This window comes from Bos indicus x Bos taurus, chromosome 29, assembly GCF_003369695.1.
Source record: "Bos indicus x Bos taurus breed Angus x Brahman F1 hybrid chromosome 29, Bos_hybrid_MaternalHap_v2.0, whole genome shotgun sequence".
In the NCBI taxonomy this organism is placed as follows: domain Eukaryota; kingdom Metazoa; phylum Chordata; class Mammalia; order Artiodactyla; family Bovidae; genus Bos; species Bos indicus x Bos taurus.
The window spans coordinates 28,188,368-28,211,205 of record NC_040104.1 but is presented as its reverse complement, the minus strand read 5'-3'; positions in this window follow the sequence as shown (position 1 = coordinate 28,211,205).

The following is a 22,838-nucleotide window of genomic DNA, read 5'->3' as shown; positions in this document are numbered from 1 at the left end:
GAATCTTGTTCTTCCATGTGTAAACCTGGAGAGAGTTTGATATGACCACAACTCATAAATGGAATACATACTTGACCTTGCCGTTTAAGTGTTTGAGATTAATTCAGAAGATGCAGAAGTCTGGCAGCTGGATAATGCCTGTCTTCCTTCTTTTCTTTCCTCCTGTCTCCTTCCTCTTTTCTTTATAATATAGAACCTTGAGGTATCTATATGTTGCTCCTACTCAGTTTATCTCTTTTCCACCTAGACAAAGTAAAGATATTGGGTGTTTTTTTTTTGTTGTTGTTGTTTGTTTTTTATGCTGATGCTTATGAGTGCTTGGAATGATAAGAGTAGAAAGCAGTGCTATGATTTCAAAGCAGTGCTATGAAATTATTGAATGCCAAAGCCAACCTCATGTCAATTTCAGTTTTTGAATAAATGAATAAAAATAATAAAGATATAGTAGGCCATCCTAACTTTAAATTATTACTATTTTATTGTTTTATAGTTGTGCATCAGCCAGGGTTCCACCAGGTAAACAGAATCAATAGGAGGTATATATTAAAAAGTCATTGAAAGATTCTGGTTTTAAGGATTGTTCAGTTCAGTTCAGTACAGTTGCTCAGTCATGTCTGACTCTTTGTGACCCCATGAATCGCAGCACACCAGGCCTCCCTGTCCATCACCAACTCCCGGAGTTCACTCAGACTCACGTCCATCGAGTCAGTGATGCCATCCAGCCATCTCATCCTCTGTCGTCCCCTTCTCCTCCTGCCCCTAATCCCTCCCAGCATCAGAGTTTTTTCCAATGAGTCAACTCTTCACATGAGGCGGCCAAAATACTGGAGTTTCAGCTTTTGCATCATTCCTTCCAAAGAAATCCCAGGGCTGATCTCCTTTAGAATGGACTGGTTGAATCTCCTTGCAGTCCAAGGGACTCTCAAGAGTCTTCTCCAACACCACAGTTCAAAAGCATGAATTCTTCCACGCTCAGCTTTCTTCACATTCCAACTCTCACATCCATACATGACCACTGGAAAAACCATAGCCTTGACCAGACGAACCTTTGTTGGCAAAGTAATGTCTCTGTTTTTTTTTTTTTTTTAATTTTATTTTATTTTTAAACTTTACATAATTGTATTAGTTTTGCCAAATATCAAAATGAATCCATCACAGGTATACATGTGCTCCCCATCCTGAACCCTCCTCCCTCCTCCCTCCCCATACTATCCCTCTGGGTCGTCCCAGTGCACTAGCCCCAAGCATCCAGTATCGTGCATTGAACCTGGACTGGCATCTCGTTTCATACATGATATTTTACATGTTTCAATGCCATTCTCCCAAATCTTCCCACCCTCTCCCTCTCCCACAGAGTCCATAAGACTGTTCCATACATCAGCATCACTTTTGCTGTCTCGTACACAGGGTTATTGTTATCATCTTTCTAAATTCCATATATATGCGTTAGTATACTGTATTGGTGTTTTTCCTTCTGGCTTACTTCACTCTGTATAATAGGTTCCAGTTTCATCCACCTCATTAGAACTGATTCAAATGTATTCTTTTTAATGGCTGAGTAATACTCCATTGTGTATATGTACCACTGCTTTCTTATCCATTCATCTGCTGATGGACATCTAGGTTGCTTCCATGTCCTGGCTATTATAAACAGTGCTGCGATGAACATTGGGGTACACGTGTCTCTTTCCCTTCTGGTTTCCTCAGTGTGTATGCCCAGCAGTGGGATTGCTGGATCGTAAGGCAGTTCTATTTCCAGTTTTTTAAGGAATCTCCACACTGTTCTCCATAGTGGCTGTACTAGTTTGCATTCCCACCAACAGTGTAAGAGGGTTCCCTTTCCTCCACACCCTCTCCAGCATTTACTTGTAGACTTTTGGATCGCAGCCATTCTGACTGGTGTGAAATGGTACCTCATAGTGGTCTTGATTTGCATTTCTCTGATAATGAGTGATGTTGAGCATCTTTTCATGTGTTTGTTAGCCATCTGTATGTCTTCTTTGGAGAAATGTTTATTTAGTTCTTTGGCCCATTTTTTGATTGGGTCATTTATTTTTCTGGAGTTGAGCTGCAGGAGTTGCTTGTATATTTTTGAGATTAGTTGTTTGTCAGTTGCTTCATTTGCTATTATTTTCTCCCATTCTGAAGGCTGTCTTTTCACCTTGCTAATAGTTTCCTTTGATGTGCAGAAGCTTTTAAGGTTAATTAGGTCCCATTTGTTTATTTTTGCTTTTATTTCCAATATTCTGGGAGGTGGGTCATAGAGGATCCTGCTGTGATGTATGTCAGAGAGTGTTTTGCCTATGTTCTCCTCTAGGAGTTTTATAGTTTCTGGTCTTATGTTTAGATCTTTAATCCATTTTGAGTTTATTTTTGTGTATGGTGTTAGAAAGTGTTCTAGTTTCATTCTTTTACAAGTGGTTGACCAGTTTTCCCAGCACCACTTGTTAAAGAGATTGTCTTTAATCCATTGTATATTCTTGCCTCCTTTGTCAAAGATAAGGTGTCCATATGTGCGTGGATTTATCTCTGGGCTTTCTATTTTGTTCCATTGATCTATATTTCTGTTTTTGAATATGCTATCTAGGTTGGTCATAACTTTTCTTCCAAGGAGTAAGTGTCTTTTAATTTCATGGCTGCAGTCACCATCTGCAGTGATTTTGGAGCCCAAAAAAATAAAGTCTGACACTGTTGTGGGGAATGTCAAACCAACTGTGAAATCTACAGGACAGGCTCTCTGGAAGGGTAGGCTAGAACTCTCTGGGATCAGCTGAAGTTTCTATGCACAGGTAGAATTTCTTCTTGCTCAGGGATACCTCAGCTCTGCTCTCAAGCCTTATCCACTGATCAAATTCAGGACCACCCAGATTATCTAGGATAAATTCTATTACTTAAGTTTACTGATTATGGACCTTAATCATATTTTAAAAGTACCTTTAGAGTAATACCTTGATTGTATAACTGGGGACTATTGCCTAGCCAAGCTGGCACATAAAGTTGAGCATCACCATTGCATTACAACATTCTTCATTTTTCATACTAGTTTAATAATAATAACTATATACTTTCTATATCAAAATAAAAAGTTCAAAATTCTGAATTGGTCTCAACAATAATGTAATGAAAATTTTACTGTTCCCTAAAAGCCAAAGTCTAGAAGCTACTACTGAAACATAAGATTCTCCTTCATATTACTATTTCACAGACAGGAAAATAAAAGGCCCAAAGATATATTCTATTAATACTTCATAGGTAACATATAGTCATTATTTTTATTAAGTTTAATTTTCTAGTGTATTGGCTTATCTTGTTACCTTTTACCTTAAACCAGATTATATTATTTTTCTATCACTGCCTAACAAATTATGACAAAATTTATTATCTCACCGTTTCTGTGGGTCAGAGGTCTCAAAGCTGAAATCACCAGGCTGAAATCAAGGTCACCAGGCTGAAATCAAGGTGTTGCCTGGAGCTGTGATATAATCTTGATTTGGAGATTTTCTTAGAAATTCAGTGGTTGTTGGCAGAGTTTTAGTTCCTTGTAGTTGAGGAGTAAGGTCTTTGACTTATAGACCTTCCCACTATTCCCTGAAATGTGTCTTTCTTTAAAACATGGAAGAATACTTCTTCATGGCTAGCAAGAGAGTGTTGGAATGTTCTAATCATACTAACTTCCTCTATCTCTGACCATTAGGTCTGCCTTTAATGTCCTCATTTGATTAGGTAAGGCTCACCAGGTATTACCTCTCTTTTGATTTAGTAGGAGTTTCTCTGGTGGCTCAGCAGTAAAGAATCTGCCTGCAATGCAGGAGACATGAGTTCAATCCCTGGATCAGGAAGATCCCTTTGAGAAGGAAACAGCAACCTTCTCCAGTATTCTTGCCTGTGAAATCCCATGGACAGAGGAGCATGGTGGGCTGCCGTCCATGTGATTGCTAGAGTCAGACATGACTCAGTTGGACTCAGTAACCACAACAATAACAGATTAGGGGTCTTCAGTGCATCTACAAAATTTCTTCACCTTTGGCAATTGACATAGCACAATCAGAGGAGTGTTATACCATCAAATTTACAGGACCTTACCTACATTCAAGGAAATGGGGTTACATATTACATGAACACAAGAGGGCAGGAATCTTGGGGGTCATTTAAAAATTGTATTTACCACACAGAGTTGATTACTTTTTTAAATACCATATTATTGTCTATATTAACTTGGGGCAACATGAAAGAAAGAGAAGAAGATTTAATTCACTTCAGTTAGTGCATTTGGGAAGGCACTGAACTGAGTAAAATAGGTTAAAATTGGGCTTATTAAAGCAATAATCACCACACAACATTATGTAATGGATTTTGTTCAACTAAATCAAGGTGTAATGGAATCTAGATAGGATTAAACTAGAAAAAGTACAGAGATTTTTACAAGCTGTAGATATAATCATAAGAAAATGGATTATAGATCATGGAGTGACATTTTTACATCATCTCAGGCTATGAAAGTTGGCAGATGGATTTGCTAAAGAATATGGTCTTTTCTCATTTGGCTACCATTCAAATACACAGTTGCTCATCATGATTTCTTTTTAATACAATGAGCTAATAATACATAGAACTAAATAATACATAATACATAGAGCTAATAATAATATTATTAATATTAATGATGTATTGTTTAAATAATGCATAAATAATACATGAGCTAAATAAGCTTAAGCCTCAGGGCCTGCCAGTTGCCCCTTCCAAGGTCCTAGAGGCCTTCATGATATGTTCACACAGTTCATCAACTTTCATAAAAGATGGACTCAGAAATATAATCAGTGTCTTCTGAGAGAAAAAGGGCTGAAAACAGATATGAAGTGCACTTACAAAGGGCAATAGTCTGAAATTTAAGTCTGCAGTTAGAACATAATCAGAATTAACCTTATGTGGCAATTTGTACTTTCATAATTGTTTTCCCATGTATGGTGCCATGTCATTCATCCAGAAGGATGAAGCAGGGATACAGTACAGAGATTCTGTGATATATTTGCTGATTGTTCAGGATCTCACAGATGGAAACGCATGCCTTCTATCACTAAATGACCATGTTCTTTCCACTCCTGCAATGAGTGGTATCTCATCATCTCCTAGGAAGAAATGAGTTGAAGTGTAAAAGTAAGGAGGGAATTGAGTCGAGAGTAGATTCTAGTGAAGGTCAAGTAGAAAACTGGCATTTCACAATGTCCTACCACTTGTTATAGAATGACTCTTTTTTTTATTCTTAATATATGTATATTTTATTGAAGTATAGTTGACTTACGATGTTTCAGGTTCACAGCAAGGTGATTCAGTTATACACAAACATGTATATTATTTTTCAGATTCTTTTCTGTTACAGGTTATTAAAAGGTACTGACTATAGTTTCCTGAGTTATATGGTAAACCTTTGTTCCTTGTTGTATATCTATTTGATTTGCTGAAATATATATATTATCCATCTATGTATACAAAAACTTTTCTCCTATGCTTGATAAATCCTTGAGAAAGAACATAAAAAAAAAGAGAGAGAGATGGAGAAACTGGAAAACATAAACTAAATGAAATGGGAGCACTGAAAATGAAACGGAAAAAGTGAAATAAACTAGATAAAAGAACATTGTACAGTCCAGTTATTTTTAAACATGGCTGCTCATTAGAAACATATCTGGTACACTGGAGGAAAAAAGTAAAACTTGGTCATTTGTATTTTTCAAAAAATTCAAAGATAATTCTTATATGCATCTGTAGTCATTTAAAAAATGATTACAGGTTTTTCTATTAAATGGTAGTTTTGGTGGTATAGAATTCTATTATTTTTCTGTTGACCAGTCATAGTACCATGGTATTAGTAAGTAATAGTTACATAAACACAGTAGTAAAAGATGTTTATCCGTTTTCAAAATAGCCAGACAAAAAAATAAATTGCAAGCCATAATGGGAACATGATTAATGTAACAATGTAAAATAATTACATACAATTTGAGGGATCAAGCAGAGTGATGTGGTAAATGGAAGTGGATACATAACACATGTTTTCATCCATCCAGCCAGTCTGTTTCCTGTGATTGGTGCATGTAATCCATTTACATTTAAGGTAATTATGTATGATCCTGTTACCATTTTCTTAATTGTTTTAGGTGGACTTTCTGTAGGTCTTTTCCTTATCTTTTGTTTCCTGCCTAGAGAAGTTCCTTTAGCATTTGTTATAAAACTGGTTTGGTGGTACTGAATTCTCTTAACTTTTGCTTGTCTGGAAAGCTTTGGATTTCTCCATCAAATCTGAAGGAGAGTCTTGCTGGGTAGAGTATTTTTTACTGTAGGTTCTCTTTCATCACTTTAAATATATCCCACCATTCCCTTTTGGACTGTAGAGTCTGTTGAGAAATCAGCTGATAGCCTTATGGGAGTTCCCTTGTATGTTATTTGTCGTTTTCCCCCTGTTGCTTTTAATGTTTTATCTGTCTTTAATTTTTGTCAGTTTAATTACTATGTGTCTCAGTGTTTTCCTCCTTGAGTTTATCCTCCCTGGGACTCTCTATGGTTTGTGGACTTGGTTCCCTTTCCCATGTTAGGGAAGTTTTCAGCTATTATCTCTTCAAATATTTTCTCAGCTTCTTTCTTTCTTCTCCTTCTGGGACCCCTATAATGCAAATGTTGGTGCCTTTGATGTTGTCTCAGAGGTGTGTAGAGTGACTCTTTCTGGCCATTTTCATTTATTTATCAGTTGATTTTGGCTTCACTGGGTCTCTGTTGCTGTACATAGGCTTTCTCTAATTGCAAAGAGAGGGGGTTACTCTCTAGTTGCAGTGCACAACTAACTGTGGTGGCTTCTCTTGTTGCAGAGCACAGGCCCTAAGGCACCTGGGCTTCAGCAGCTGTGGCACATGGGCCCAAATACCCCAAGTCATGTGGAATCTTCCTGGACCAGGAATCAATCCCGTATGCATCTCACTGGTGGTGAACTCCCAACCACTGAACCACCAACAAAGTCCCTTTATGGACATTTTCATTGAAGGAATGGGATGGGCTTGGTGCAAGCACTGTCTCTGAGTTATACAAACATTAGAGGGTTGTACCACCAAATCAAAAGAATGGAAATGTTTAGAAGATGTGACCCAAAGCAATATAACTTGGGGGAAAAGCAAAAGAGCTGTGGAGAGAAGTCAAAGGTAATAGCCAGGGAAATGGTGAAGAATGCAAAGTCCAAAGGTCAAGACAAGACAGAAATGAGTCATTAAATATTAAGGCTGTACCAAGAAAATCAGTAACAAGTTGGAAACCCATTTTAAGAAACACAAAGGAATGGTTTCAGGAATAATACTTTTGAGATAATTATGTGCTTGCTCTGGCCTATAATAGTTTGCCCAGAAGAATGTAGTAGATGTTAATGTGACTTGAAGAGACATTGGGGTTCAGTCAGTAACTAAATATTTCTAAGAACAACAGTTTTCTAACTTTTTTGAGTCACATACCCCCTTTTGCAAATGATTCTTGTGCAAAAATCTAATATAAATGGATGGATAGATGGATAGATAGATAGAGGGAGGGAGCCCTCATGTGCTGTAACAATAACAGAACTCAACAGGAAGAAGGAAGACTTTTTTTGGCAAGGACTCAGCCAATGAAAAACCATAGACTCTGTGTTTCCTATAACCCTGTCAATTTCCTTTTCCCCTTTACAAAAACTGTGGTGAGGGGTGGCATAAGGGAGCTTGCACATAGCTCACTGTGGTTGCACTCAGAATTGCAGTTCTCCACTCATCTCAAATAAACCAATCTTTGTTGGAGAAATGTCTTGCAATCTATTTGTTTAGGTCAACAAGAATAAGACTCAGGGTCTGGCTAGGCCTTATTTTCCCATTTGTGATGAAAGGTATGATTTTATAGTACCCCATAATTTCTTAAAATTATGTTAAACACCCTGATGGTTGATTAAGATTTATCTTGTTAGCAATATTTATTTTGGAAATTACTTTTGATGAATTCTTATCTTTGTCAGGCTCAGCATGAGGTATACAAAAACAGACATGCATTTAGTCATATTACCATTTTCCCTGTCCCTCACTCTGCTCCAGTCTCATTGGGTTCTTCTTGAGTTCTTCTCACACAGGCCAACCTTATCTCTGTATCAGACCGACTCCTTTTTCCTCTTGCATATTCTCACTGGCTGGCTCCTTCATCCCTCTCCATCATCCATGACTTGGTACACAGTAGACACTCAACAAATTCCCTGACAGCTCAGTTGATAAAGAATCCGCCTTCAGTGCAGGAGACCCTGATTCAATTCCTGGGTTGGGAAGATCCCCTGGAGAAAGGATAGGCTACCCATTACAGTATTCTTGAGCTTCCCTTGTGGCTCAGCTGGTAAAGAATCCGCCTGCAATGTGGGAGACCTGGGTTTGATCTCCCGGTTGAGAAGATCCCCTGTAGAAAGGGAAGGTTACCCACTCCAGTATTCTGGCCTGGAGAATCGGACACAACTGTTTGACTTTCACTTTCACACAAAAACGTAAATAAACTTAAAATGAAGACTTAACTCCTAACACCAAGAGCTAACTATTTTGGGTAGAAACAAACTTATAAAGAATAATGTAGTATTTTAAATCCTGTAGTGATGATATGGCACCAAGTGCTATGGATACACAGAAGTGATGTATATGCTAGATAATTCTGGGCAAAGACAATAACAATTGAGTTGAGTTTCGACAGATGAAGAGAATGTCACCCAAGACGTAAATAAGAGGATGTTATTTCAGGTGAAGGGGAAAATGTGTCCCAAAATACATAATTGGGAAAGGTCAGAGGAGAGTTTCAGTGGGGTTGCAAAAGTTACGGTGAGGTTCAGGATTTTGGAAACAATGTAAAAAGTGTGGACTTTCTTGTGCAATTTGTAGAGTTTTACAGGATTTTAAGTGAAGAAACAACATGATTACATTCTTGGATTTAAAAAAAAATGTTGTGTCACAGCTGAGAGAATAAGAAAAATGGGTCTCTCAGCCTCTTCTCAGGCAAAGGTAGCTGAATTTAATCAAGAGGAAAAATATCCCCTTGAAGCAGGTTGAGAGCCATTTGCACCATTTTTTCCTGTGAACATGTGCATAATAAGCTTAAAAATATGAGCCAAATAACAAGTTCAGCTGACTTCATGATTACCAGATAAAAAGGGTAAGGAAGACGATGCCTTTAATCAAAAAGGATTTCCTGACTTAAAGGCAAATACAAGTCCTGTTTTTTTAGGTTTACCTACACTAGTTCTCAATTCCTATCAATCAGATGTTTTCTTCTATATTCTTCAGCATGTCAAGCTCCAGCTTTAAGTTCAGGATTCCTGATGAAAACACAGACCTGGCCTGATCTGTATGCTTGCTAACAAATGCTGCTCAATCTTCATAGTCTTGTATGGCGATTACACATTTATAATGGTATATAATATTCCTTCCGTGCCTGCCACTACAGAGGAGAAAGTCTAATCTTCTAATTACTCCCCGATATTTACTCAATGGATAATCATCATCAGATTAACTTATAGTCATGCAATGTGTAATTAAAAATGTAAATCAATAAAATGTAATTGTGGCTGGCTACATTAACACTTTTAAAAACAGTTTAATAACAATTGGATGAAAAGAGCCATTTTTTGGTGTTTATATTTAACACAGTTGTAAGGGTTCTTTTCTATTATAGAAAAGCTATAATAACATACATTGAGTTGAACTGTCTGATTAAAAAAAATGTGCAATAGGTAGTTTCATATAAAAGAAACTGTGCATTAAATAGCTCACAATTTTTAACTTCACAAATCCTAACTTCCCTAGGATTTCTGGTCCCCTTTTTTGTACCTCCTGCCATGAAAATAGGCTAGGATCTTTTAAGACTGTTTCCTGAAAGGTCATCTTTTCTTCTCCTTTTCTGGAATGTAGATTCCAATTCTGGCAAGTCTTTCCGTTTAGTTCAGTTCAGTCGCTCAGTCGTGTCTGACTCTTTGTGACCCCATGGACTGCAGCACTCCAGGCCTCCCTGTCCATCGGCAACTCCCAGAGTTTACTCAAACTCATGTCCATTGAGTCAGTGATGCCATCCAACCATCTCATCGTCTATCATCCCCTTCTCCTCCCACTTTCAATCTTGCCCAGCATCAGAGTCTTTTAAGATGAGACAGTTCTTCGCATCAGGTGGCCAAAATATTGGCATTTCTGCTTCGGCATCAGTCCTTCCAATGAATATTCAGGACTGATTTCCTTTAGGATGGACTGGTTGGATCTCCTTACAGTCCAAGGGACTCTCAAGAGTCTTCACCACCACAGTTCAAAAGCATCAGTTCTTTGGCACTCAGCTTTCTTTATAGTGCAGCTCTCACATCCATACATGACTATGGAAAAACCATAGCTCTGACTAGATGGACCTTTGTTGGCAAAGTAATGTCTCTGCAAGTCTTTAGGATTTAATTAAACCCAACCAGAATGATATATCTTTGAAACATAAATCAGAGCAGATGTTACTGTCTTGCTTGAATATTTGCCATTGACTTCTCATTATATTCAGAATAACATTCAATGTCTATATAATACAATTCCAATAAGATGGGTATTAAAAAATTACAAGTGAGAGTGTGTTTGTGAAAACATAGGAATAATAAAAATTATTAATATTTAATAAAAATAATTTAACTTTAAAAATAACATAGTTTTTCTGCTTAGATCTGTTTGTATAGTATAGTAATATGCATGCATGCATGTACGCATGCTAAGTCACTTCAGTCATGTCCAACTCTTTGTGACCCTATGGACTGTACCTCACCAGGCTCCTCTGTCCATGGGATTTTCCAGGCAGGCGAGAATACCAGAGTGGGTTGTCATGCCCTCCTCAATATAGTAATATAGTCACTACTAATAAACAAATACTGCATTCTTCTAAAAAAATCTTACTTGATCATGACATATAATTTTCTTCTTGTGATCTTGGGTTCTATTAAAGAAATATTTTTTGTAGCTTTATATGTGATATTGGTTCTATAATTTTCTTCCTTTCAGCGATTTATATCAGGTTTAAGTATTAATGTTAAAAAGGAATTTTAAAATGTCCTTTATTCTCTAGGCTCTGGAACAACTTATGTATTATTGGAACTATTCAGTGTAAAGTCCCTCTGTGCCTGTTAATTTGTTATTCCTTAGTAACACTCTGTATCTTCAGTGAAAATTGGTGTAGTCAAGTTTACATGTCTAGTGTGGTCACAATGATCTGTAAATAATCTCTTAAGAATTTTTAAAGTTTCTTCTGTTTCAATAGTTATTTTCTTCTTGTCATGTCTTATTGTGTATACACACGTCTTTTCTTTTTCTCATGATTAACTACTAGTTTGTCTACTTTATTAACCAAAAAATGGGATTTTGACTTATTAAATTGCACTCACTGATTTTTCTATGCTCTACCTTAACAATTTTTGCTTTTAATTTATGCTGTTATAAATTGCTATGTTTTCTCTTTTTTTTCTAGCATTTTAGTTGGAACTTAATTCACTGGTTTTTTAAATTTATTTTATGGTTATTGAATTTATTTATGTTTATTTTAATTTTTCTTTGATCAATTTTTAAATTGGTCCCAGTGATTCTGATATATGGGTGTTTTATGACTAATTTTTAGACACTTTATAATTGTGATTTTTCATTCTGCTTTCAGCCATGAATTATTTATTACATCATGCCTTTTTAATTTTTCAGTTGAAGGGTTTTAGTTTATATATGGCTTTGTTTCTAGTTTTGTTACATTGTGATCAACATACATTACTTTTATTCTGTTTTACTCTGTTTAAGTTCCTAATGCTTTCTCTTTGCCTTCTATATGACTAACTTTGTAACTGTTCCAAACATTTTGAGATGAAGTTATATTTTCTATTATCAGGACACAGTTCAATATATAGACATAAAACAATTTTTATTGACTATATTATTCAAGTTCTTGATATTTACTTTCTGGCTACTTAATATGTCTTGTACAGGGTAGAGTCAAAAATCATTCTACTGTTGATGTATTTTAATCCACTATACTCCCTATAGTTTTTGCCTTTCTAAGACAGTTGCTGTCACTTTTTCTATATACAAATTCATAGCATATCATTTTCTGAATTGTAGCTTTTATAATTAAAAAATATTCTTTGTTGAATATAATACTTTTTAATGTAAATTCTACTTTGAAATCAAATTACTATTTGTTTGCTTCATATATATTTGTCCATCTGTTTGTTAGTCTTTCTGAATTGTTTTTTAAGTGTTTCTCTTTATAAAGAATATATTTGTGTCTTTCTTAGTCAAACTGAAAATAATTTTCCTTTTTAGAGATGACTTAAGCCCATTCCCATTTTTGGATATGACTGATAACATTGTCATGCTATTTAAAAATCTTCAGGTTAGGAAAGACCTTAATGATCAATCAAATGGCTAAAATACTTAGCAGAAGTTTTAATCTGTTAAATTAATTCAGAGACTGAATCTGACTCTCTTCTAGACTCCCCCAAACCTTAATTATTATAGTGGAACGTCTTACACTTTAGAAAGTAAGCTGTATGTATATGCATGTGTGTATGTTATTTTTATATGAATATTTAGAGCAGCTCTCCACTCCCCCTTCCCCCAACAATATGTGCTGCTTGTAAACAGTCCCTTTGTGCACATACTCCTCCCCACGATTCCTTATTCTGCTGTCATATACATACAAATATCTTTAAGACTTCCAGGTACATGGTAGGTGCTAATTAAATATTTACTGAATTAATTAATGCATGAATAACTCAGAGGAAGGAGCTTCTTCAAAGTTAATTATTTTATTAAATTATGTGAATTCATTGTTCCCTTTGCCTGTAAAGTTATAGATGTAAACAAGTGATGTGTCTGCGTGATTTGGGCATAACATGGTCTAATTGTTTTAATGCATTCCGTTTTCATGTAATGGTTTCTGCCTGTAACAATTTTCAACATTATATGAAGTGTCTAGATATAAACCTTTATTTGTTAAACTCCACTGTCTGTACTTTTAACCTTACCACAAAATCACATCTCATTTGAAAAAAAATTTATGCTATTTCTTTGGATCCTCAATATATTCATTATCATTGCACTTGGCATATGATTCAGATCCTAGCCTCAGCCTTATTATTTTGACTAACATAATTACTCTTTTCAATGAACTCTGAGAATGTGAAATTATGTTGATTTACTGGCTCCTTAGAAAAGCCCAGGTACCTCTGGCTCGATAGTGAGACCTCTCTGGCATGCTTTTCCTTGCATTTCATGCTCTGATTTTGTTTCTAGAAAGGACTTTAGAGGTTTTAACTTTTCCTTTGGATCATTAATTTCACTAAGTCATTTGGACAGCAGGGTACTTAGAGCTTCCTCAGCGATTAGAATGAAAGAAGATTTTGAAAGTGGCTCAGTTGAATGCTTCTTAGACTAAGTTGAAGGCTTTCATTAGAAACAGACTACACTGTCCATGGAAGATTTATGAGTATATGATTGAACTGGGAATGACAGATATGATTACAGATGAGGCTTTCACAAATGCGTGGGTGAAGAGACAATCATTTTCTAAGTGCAATGAATGATATTAGAAATTTAATTAAAATGAAAACAAGCTATTAGAATAGAATAATATATTGTGTCTATAGTATTCAAGTAGAGCACTCCAACCCACCAGGTAAAATAATTCAAACTTATAAAAAAAAATGAATATTACCTTAGTAATTATTTTAAAAATAATTAAGGTTGTTTTACTATTAAAAGGTTTATTTAATTCATTAAAATACTCACAAAAAACTGATGAGTAGAAGAAGAAAAATGAGATTTTTGTTACTACAACATTCTAAATGTTTTAATGAATGTACATATAGTTGTCTGCATGGCTTGTTTTACATGTAAGTGCCCACATTCATATGCGTACCAGGGTGTACATTTTTATCTTTTCAGACTGTACAGTATCTGTACATTCTTACTATATTTGAAGAATTCCTTAGCTTTCAATTCTTGATGAAAAGCAGAACTTGTCTTTAATTGTTAGCCTGGAGATGCTTTATTGTTTTCCCAAATTCTCTGGCAGAAAGTTTGTAGGGATGTAACCTAACTTCATGGGAAGTAGATGGGGAAACAATGGAAACAGTGTCAGACTTTATTTTGGGGGGCTCCAAAGTCACTGCAGATGGCGACTGCAGCCATGAAATTAAAAGACGCTTACACCTTGGAAGAAAAGTTTTGACCAACCTAGATGGCATATTGAAAAGCAGAGACATTACTTTGCCAACAAAGGTCCGTCTAGTCAAGGCTATGGTTTTTCCAGTGGTCATGTATGGATGTGAGAGTTGGACTGTGAAGAAAGCTGAGTGCCAAAGAATTGATGCTTTTGAACTGTGGTGTTAGAGAAGACTCTTGAGAGTCCCTTGGACTGCAAGGAGATCCAACGGGTCCATTCTGAAGGAGATCAGCCCTGAGTGTTCTTTGGAAGGAATGATGCTAGAGCTGAAACTCCAGTATTTTGGCCACCTCATGTGAAGAGTTGACTCATTGGAAAAGACTCTGATGCTGGGAGGGATTGGGGACAGGAGGAAAAGGGGATGACAGAAGATGAGATGGCTGGATGGCATCACCGACTCGATGGATGTGAGTTTGAGTGAACTCCAGGAGTTGGTGATGGACAGGGAGGCCTGGCATGCTGCAATTCATGGGGTCCCAAAGAGTTGGACATGACTGAGCGACTGAACTGAACTGAACTGAACTGAACTAAACCTAACCTTAGTTAATCAGATGCAATCACTCAGTATAGTTCATCTGGAAATACTGATAAGAGAGATCATTCTTTCTGTCAACAACAGTAGAAGCAGCAGTCCCAGTTTCCACTGATTGTAACACTGACAAAGCAAGTTTCAGTTTCAAATGGTGATGAACTATTTCAGTAAAGGCCATTAGTCACTCTACGTGTATGAATTGTTTTCTCACCATGGGATTATTTTGCAGTTTCCTAATGACTAATGATATTGAGCATAGCTCATGTGCTTTTGGCCGTTTGTATAAGCTCCTTATCAAATACGTGGTTTGTGAATGCTTTCTCTCATTCTGTAGGTATTTGAAGCATAAAACTTTTAACTTTGTTGAAATCCAGTTAGTCTATTTTATTCTCTTATTGCTTGTGCTTTTGGTGTCCTATCTACTAATTCTTTGCCAAATCTGTGGTCATGAAGATTTATCCATGCTTTCTTCTTAGAATTTTCATCTTATACTACAGCTTGTGTATGGTATGAGGTAGGGATCTAAATTCATTATTTTTCATGTGGACATTCACTTGACAACACATCACTTATTGAAAAGCCTGCTTGTTTGTTTTTTTCCTGTTGAATTATATTATACCTTTATAAAAAGTCAACTACCCATAAATGTGAATGTTTATTTTCAGATATACAATTTGTTACACTGATCTTCACTTCTATTCTTATGCCAGGACCCCCTTGACTACTACAGCCTTTTAGCAAGTTTTAAAATCATATGTATGATTTTTCCAAATGTGTTTTTCTTTTTCAAGATTGCCTTAGCCATTCTGAGTCCCTGACATTTCCATATAAATTTTAGAACCAGCTTTTTAATTTCTGCAAAAAAATAAAAATAATCTGGGATTTTAAAAGTGAGTATGTGCAGTCTACAGATCAATTTGAAAAATGTTGTCATCTTAAGTACATTATGTCTTTTGATTCAGGAACATGAATATTTTTCCATTTGTATAGTTACCGTATAATATCTTTCAACAATGTTTTGTAGTTTTCAGCATATAATTTTCCATTCTGTAAAATGTATTCATAAATATTTCTTGCTTTTGTATGCTATTGTATTTGGAATAGTTTCAGATTGTTTGCTGCTAGTGTACACAAACAGTTAATTTTTCTTATCTTCTTATCAATCTTGTATCCTGCAACCTTGTTTAAGTCATTTACGCTAATACTATCTTTAGTTGCTTCCTCTGAAGACCATATCACCTGAAAAAAATGTTGCTTTTACTTTTTATATTTTTAATCTTGTCTTTTATTTCTTTTTCTTGCTTAGTTATCCTCCCTAGAAATTCCATTACAATATTGAAAGGAAGTGACAAGAGTGGAAATTCTTACCTTTTTCATGATCATTTTGTAATTTAACCATTAAATATGGTCTTAGCTATGGGTTTTCTTACCTTTTTCATGATCATTTTGTAATTTAACCATTAAATATGGTCTTAGCTATGGGTCTTTTGTGAAGTTGAGGGAGTTCCTTTTAATTTATAGGTTGTTTATCATTTTTATCATGAAAATATATTGAATTTTATCACATTCTGTTTCTGCATCTTTTGAGACAATCATGCAGTTTTTATCCTATGCTATGGTATATTACATTAATTGACATCCAGATGTTAAAACATTTGCAATTCTGGAGTAAATCCCACATAATTTGGGGTTATAATTCTATTTACATGTTGCTGGATTTTATCCACTATTTCTTTGAGAATTTTTATAAATATGTTTATGAGAGATATTGGTATTTAGATTTCTTGTGACATCTTTTGTCTGGTTCTGGTATCAGAGTAATACCTAGAATGATTCCTAGAATGATTTGGGATATATCCTCTCCTTTTCCACATTTTTGGAAGAATTTTTAAGGATCAGTGTTAGTTTTTCTTTAAATATTTGGTAGAAATCACCAGGTAAGCTATCAGAGCCTGTGATTTTTTTTCTGGGAAGTAATAACTTAATCTACTTCTTCTTTAAAGGTCTATTCACACTTTTCATTTATCCTTGAATAAATTTCAGTCATATTTTTAAGAATTTGTCCATTTTACCTAAGTTATCTAGTTTGTTAGCATAAATAGTTCGTAATATTCCCTCATGCTCCTTTTTAGTTCTAAAAGATGGATAGTGATGAACCCTCTCTGATTCTTTTTTTTTTTTTTAACTTTACAATATTGTATTGGTTTTGCCATATATCAACGTGAATCTGCCACAGGTATACACGTGTTCCCCATCCTGAACCCTCCTCCCTCCCCGTACCATCCCTCTGGGTCGTCCTAGTGCACCAGCCCCAAGCATCCAGTGATTCTTAAGTAATCTGAGCCTTTTCTCTTTTTTACTTGGTCAGTACAGCTTCAGTTTTGATATTTTTACCAAAAATAACTTTCAGTTTGTTGAATTTATGGTTTTCTATCTTCTACTTCTTTTCATTTATACTCAAATCTTTATAAATTCTTTCCATCTGCTTGCTCTAATTTTACTTTGCTCTTTTATTCAGTGTCTTAATATGAGAAATTAAGGTTATGGTTTGATATTTAATATTTTATTCAGCTATAGCCTGCTATAGCTATACATTGCCTTTGAAGCATGGTTGCTTTAAATGCACCTTATAAGTTTTGATATGCTGTGTCTTATCTTTATTCATTTTGACTATTTTCTAATTTATGATTTCTTAATTGACCGATTGGTTATTAAAAGAGTATGTTGCTTGATTTCCACATATTTGTGAACTTCTTAGGTTTATTTCTGTAATTTCCAATTTCAAGCTATTGTGGTTGGAGAAAACATTTTGTATCATCTCAACCTGTTTGATTTTACTGAAGTTTGTTTTATGGCCTAACAAGTGATATATCCTAGAGAATATTCCATATGCTATTAGGAATGTGTACTCTGCTCTTATAGTTTTTCAGTTCAGTTCAGTCGCTCAGTCATGTCCGACTCTTTACGACCCCATGGACTGCAGCACGCCGGGCCTCCCTGTCCATCACCATCTCCTGAGGTTTACTCAAGCTCATGTCTGTTGAGTTGGTGATGCCATACAACCATCTCATCCTCTGTCATCCCCCTCTCCTCCCGCCTTCAATCTTTCCCAGCATCAGGGTCTTTTCAAATGAGTCAGTTCTTTGTATCAGGTGGCTAACATATTGGAGTTTCAGCTTCAGCATTAGTCCTTCCAATGAATATTCAGGACTGATTTCCTTTAGGCTGGATTGGTTGGATCTCCTTGCAGTCCAAGAGATTCTCAAGAGTCTTTTCTAACACCACAGTTCAAAAGCATCAGTTCTTTGATGCTCAGCTTTATAGTCCAACTCTCACATCCATACATGACCACTGGAAAAACCATAGCTCTGACTAGATGGACCTTTGTTGGCAAAGTAATGTCTCTGCTTTTTAATATGCTGTCTAGGTTGGTCATAACTTTTCTTCCAAGAAGCAAGTGTCTTTTAATTTCATGGCTGCAGTCATCATCTGTAGTGATTTTGGAGCTCCCCAAAATAAAGTCTGTCAGTTTCCATTGTTTCCCTGTCTATTTGCCATGAAGTGATGGGACTGGTTGCCATGATCTTAGTTTTCTGAATGTTGAGTTTTAAGCCAACTTTTTCACTCTCCTCTTTCACTTTCATCAAGAGGCTCTTTAGTTCTTCTTCACTTTCTGCCATAAGGGTGGTGTCTTCTGCATATCTGAGGTTATTGATATTTCTCCTGGCAATCTTGATTCCAGCTTGTGCTTCATCCAGACCAGTATTTCTCATGGTGTACTCTGCATATAAGTTAAATAAGCAGGGTGACAATATACAGTCTTGACACACTCCTTTCCCAATTTGGAACTAGTATGTTGTTCCATGTCTAGTTCTAACTGTTGCTTCCTGAACCGCATACAGATTTCTTAAGAGGCAGGTCAGGTGGTCTGGTATTCCCATCTCTTTCAGAATTTTCCATAGTTCATTGTGATCCACACAGTCAAAGGCTTTGGCATAGTCAATAAAGCAGAAGTAGATGCTTTTCTGGAACTCTCTTGCTTTTTCAACGACTCAGAGGATGTTGGCTATTTGATCTTTGGCTCCTTTGCCTTTTCTAAATCCAGCTTGAACATCTGGATGTTCACGTACTGTTGAAGCCTGGCTTGGAGAGTTTTGAGCATTATTTTACTAGGGTGTGAGATGAGTGCAATTGTGTGGTAGTTTGAGCATTCTTTGGCATTTCCTTTCTTTGCAGTTGGAATGAAAAGTGACCTTTTCCAGTCCTGTGGCCACTGCTGAGTTTTCCAAATTTGCTGACATTTTGAGTGCAGCACTTTTACAGCATCATCTTTTAGGATTTAAAATAGTTCAACTGGAATTCCGTCACCTCCACTAGCTTTGTTCGTAGTGATCTTCCTAAGACCCACTTGACTTCACATTCCAGGATGTCTGGCTGTAGGTGAGTGATCACACCATTGTGATTATCTGGGTCATGAAGATCTTTTTTGCGTAGTTCTTCTGTGTTTTCTTGCCACCTCTTCTTAATATCTTCTTCTTCTGTTAGGACCATATCATTTCTGTTCTTTCTTGTGCCCATCTTTGCTTATAGTTTTTAATGTTGTTCCAGTCACCGATTTCCTTGCTGATCTTTTGCATACTTGATCTACGTGTGTGCTCAGTTGTGTCTGACTCTTTGTGACCCCGTGGATTGTAGCCCACCAGACTCCTCTGTCAATGAAAATTTCCTGACAAGAATTCTGGAGTGTGTTGCAATTTCCAACTCCAGGGGATCTCCCGTCCAGAGACCAAACCCACATTTCCAGCATTGGCAGGTGGATTCTTACCAATATGCCACCAGGGAAGCCCATACTTGCTTTATCCACTATTAAAGTTAGAGTATTAAATTTCTCAACATTTATTGTTGCATTGTCCATTTTTCCCTTCAATTATGTCAGATTTTGCATCATGTCTTTTGGGGCTCTATTATTAAATTTATGTATGTCATTAATTGCTATATTCTAATAAATTCACCACTGTTATTTCTATAAAATGCCCTTTTTAGTCACTAGTGATAATTGTTGTCATAAAATCCATATGTCTGCTATGAGTATATTGACACCAACTCTCTTATGGTTCCTGCATGCACTGTATATTTTTTTCTGCCATTGTAGATTCAACCTGTTTATATCATTGAATCTAAAATGTGTCTTTTACAGAAAGCATATAGTTAACACATTGTTTATCAAGTCTGCCAACCTCTGCCTTTGAACTGTAGTGTTTCAGTAATTTATATTTAATATATTTCTGATAAATTAGAATTTACTCCACCCTTTTAATTTGCTTTTTATTGTTCGGTCTTCTTTTGTCCTGTTGTTCCTTCTTACTGATTTCCAAGTGAATATTTTCTAATGTAATATTTGTATTCCTTTAATGTTTTTTCACTATTTTAAAATTATATTCTTAGAATTTGCTTTAGGGCTTACCATATACATTTTATCTTATCCTAATCTTCAGATTTATACTAATTTGAGAGATATAGAGATATATAAAATATAGATACTAGAAAGCTCTGTTCTCTCTTCTTCCATTCTATTACTGCTGTCCATTACATCTGTATGTGCTACAGACCCTACATTACATTGTTATAATTTATTACTTTATATACTGTTAATTATTTTAAATAAATTGAGGAAGGAAATTGGAGCAAACATATTTACAGAGTTTGTAGCAATATTTTGTTTTATTATTATTATTATTTTTTTTTTTACAATTTCTGGTTCTCTTTACTTGTTTCTATGAATTCTAGTTAGTTACGACATGGTGTCATTTCCTTTTTTCAGTACAACTTTTTTCTCACCCTTGATCTTTTTCCTCCTTCTTTCTTTTTTCTTATTTTGACATTTCCATTATTTATAATGCACTCAATGATGGCCTATATTCTTTGAGAGTATATTCATTTTTTATTAACTACTTGCACCAAAATCTGTTGTTCCTGAGAGTGCCTTTAGGTTTAAACTTTCTCATTCCCTGTTCTAAATAGAGTTATTGCAAGAACCCTGGAGCCCTGTGTTCTTATCAATTGCCTTTCCAAGGCAATATCTCGGTACCATTATTCAACTGACTGCTTCTCTGAGTGACATTCTTGGTTTTCAATCAGGGAACTGGGTAGGGTGGCAGCCTTTAATCTCCTTAGCTTGCCTTTCCCTGCATGAAACCTCCATCCTGCAAGTGAGATGGGGTAAGTTCAACTGAGGACTCAGTATTATAGGCTTCCCAGGTGGCACGGTGGTGAAGAATCTGCCTGCTAATGCAGGAGACACCAGAGATGTGGGTTCGATCCCTGGGTTGGGAAGATCCCTTGGGGTAGGAAATGGCAACCCACTCCAGTATTCTTGCCTGGAAGATTCCCTTTCATGGTGTCACAAAGAGTCAGACATGACTGAACACAAACACACACATATTCTTAGCCTGTCACACTTGGCATAAAAGCCTCTGCCCTGTGAATATGAGCTGTGGAGAAGGGGAGATCCCTGACTTTTCAACTACATAACCCTTCCATTTTTCCTGGGTAACATGGAGCTTGCAGAGATGAGAGATGATGGCAATTGTGTCTCCCATAGAGGTACCATAGTTTTTGAATGAAAGCTGGGGGGAGTGGGGGACCTGTTTTCTTGGTCTCACTTACCTGGAGAGGAACTGCCATCAGGCTGAATAGGGGTGGGGAGAGTGAGTCATAGCTCAAGAGCCACAATCTTTTACTATTTTTCAAAATAAGATTTAGATTTCTTTCAATAAATATTTATTCATTTGCATTATATCCTGAGGAGATTTTCCAAAGTTTGAATAGTTGATATTGCTATTGTTCTTTTTATAAATTTTACCAGTTAAGGTTTTTGTTATTGCTGTTTTATTTTTGCTACAGAGTGGTTTCATAGAGTTCTTCCCTATCCCTTTTTTTTTTTTTTTTTTTTGGCCACACTGTGAAATCTTAGTTCCCTCATCAAGGATCAAACCCATATGGAAGTGTAGAATCTTAACCACTAGACTGCCAAGGAAGTCCTCTTAAAGTTTTTTACACTGTCATCTTGGAAGCTACTAACTAGCTCATTTCCATTTAATAATTGCCCCTTCTGCTTAAATTAGAGTTGGTTTCTATTGATCACAGCTAACAACTTGCAACACACACAACACACACACATACACACAGAAATGCAGAAAACTGACAAACTGAGATTCATCAATAGTTTCTGTATAAGATTTTTTAAAAAAATATGTTCCCTTTAATTAAAAGTAATTAAGTCTTGTGTCTGTATGTATACTTGGTAGGTAGTTGAATATTTCATCTTTCTTTTAACAAACTTATAAAAAGGAAAAAGTATGCAGGTCAGGAAGCAACAGTTAGAACATGACATGGAACAACAGACTGGTTCCAAATAGGAAAAGGAGTACATCAAGGCTGTATATTGTCACCCTGCTTATTTAACTTATATGCAGAGTACATCATGAGAAATGCTGGACTGGAAGAAGCACAAGCTGGAATCAATTGCCAGGAGAAATATCAATAACCTCAGATAAGCAGATGACACCACCCTTATGGCAGAAAGTGAAGAGGAACTAAAAAGCCTCTTGATGAAAGTGAAAGAGGAGAGTGAAAAAGTTGGCTTAAAACTCAACATTCAGAAAACTAAGATCATGGCATCTGGTCCCATCACTCCATGGGAAACAAATGGGGAAACAGTGGAAACAGTGTCAGACTTTATTTTTTGGGGCTCCAAAATCACTGCAGATGGTGAGTTCAGCCATGAAATTAAAAGACGCTTACTCCTTGGAAGGAAAGTTATAACCAACCTAGATAGCATGTTCAAAAGCAGAGACATTACTTTGCCAACAAAGGTCCATCTAGTCAAGGCTGTGGTTTTTCCAGTGGTCATGTATGGATGTGAGAGTTGGACTATAAAGAAAGCTGAGTGCCAATGAATTGATGCTTTTGAACTGTGATGTTGGAAAAGACTCTTGAGAGTCCCTTGGACTGCAAGGAGATCCAACCGGTCCATTCTAAAGGCCATCAGTCC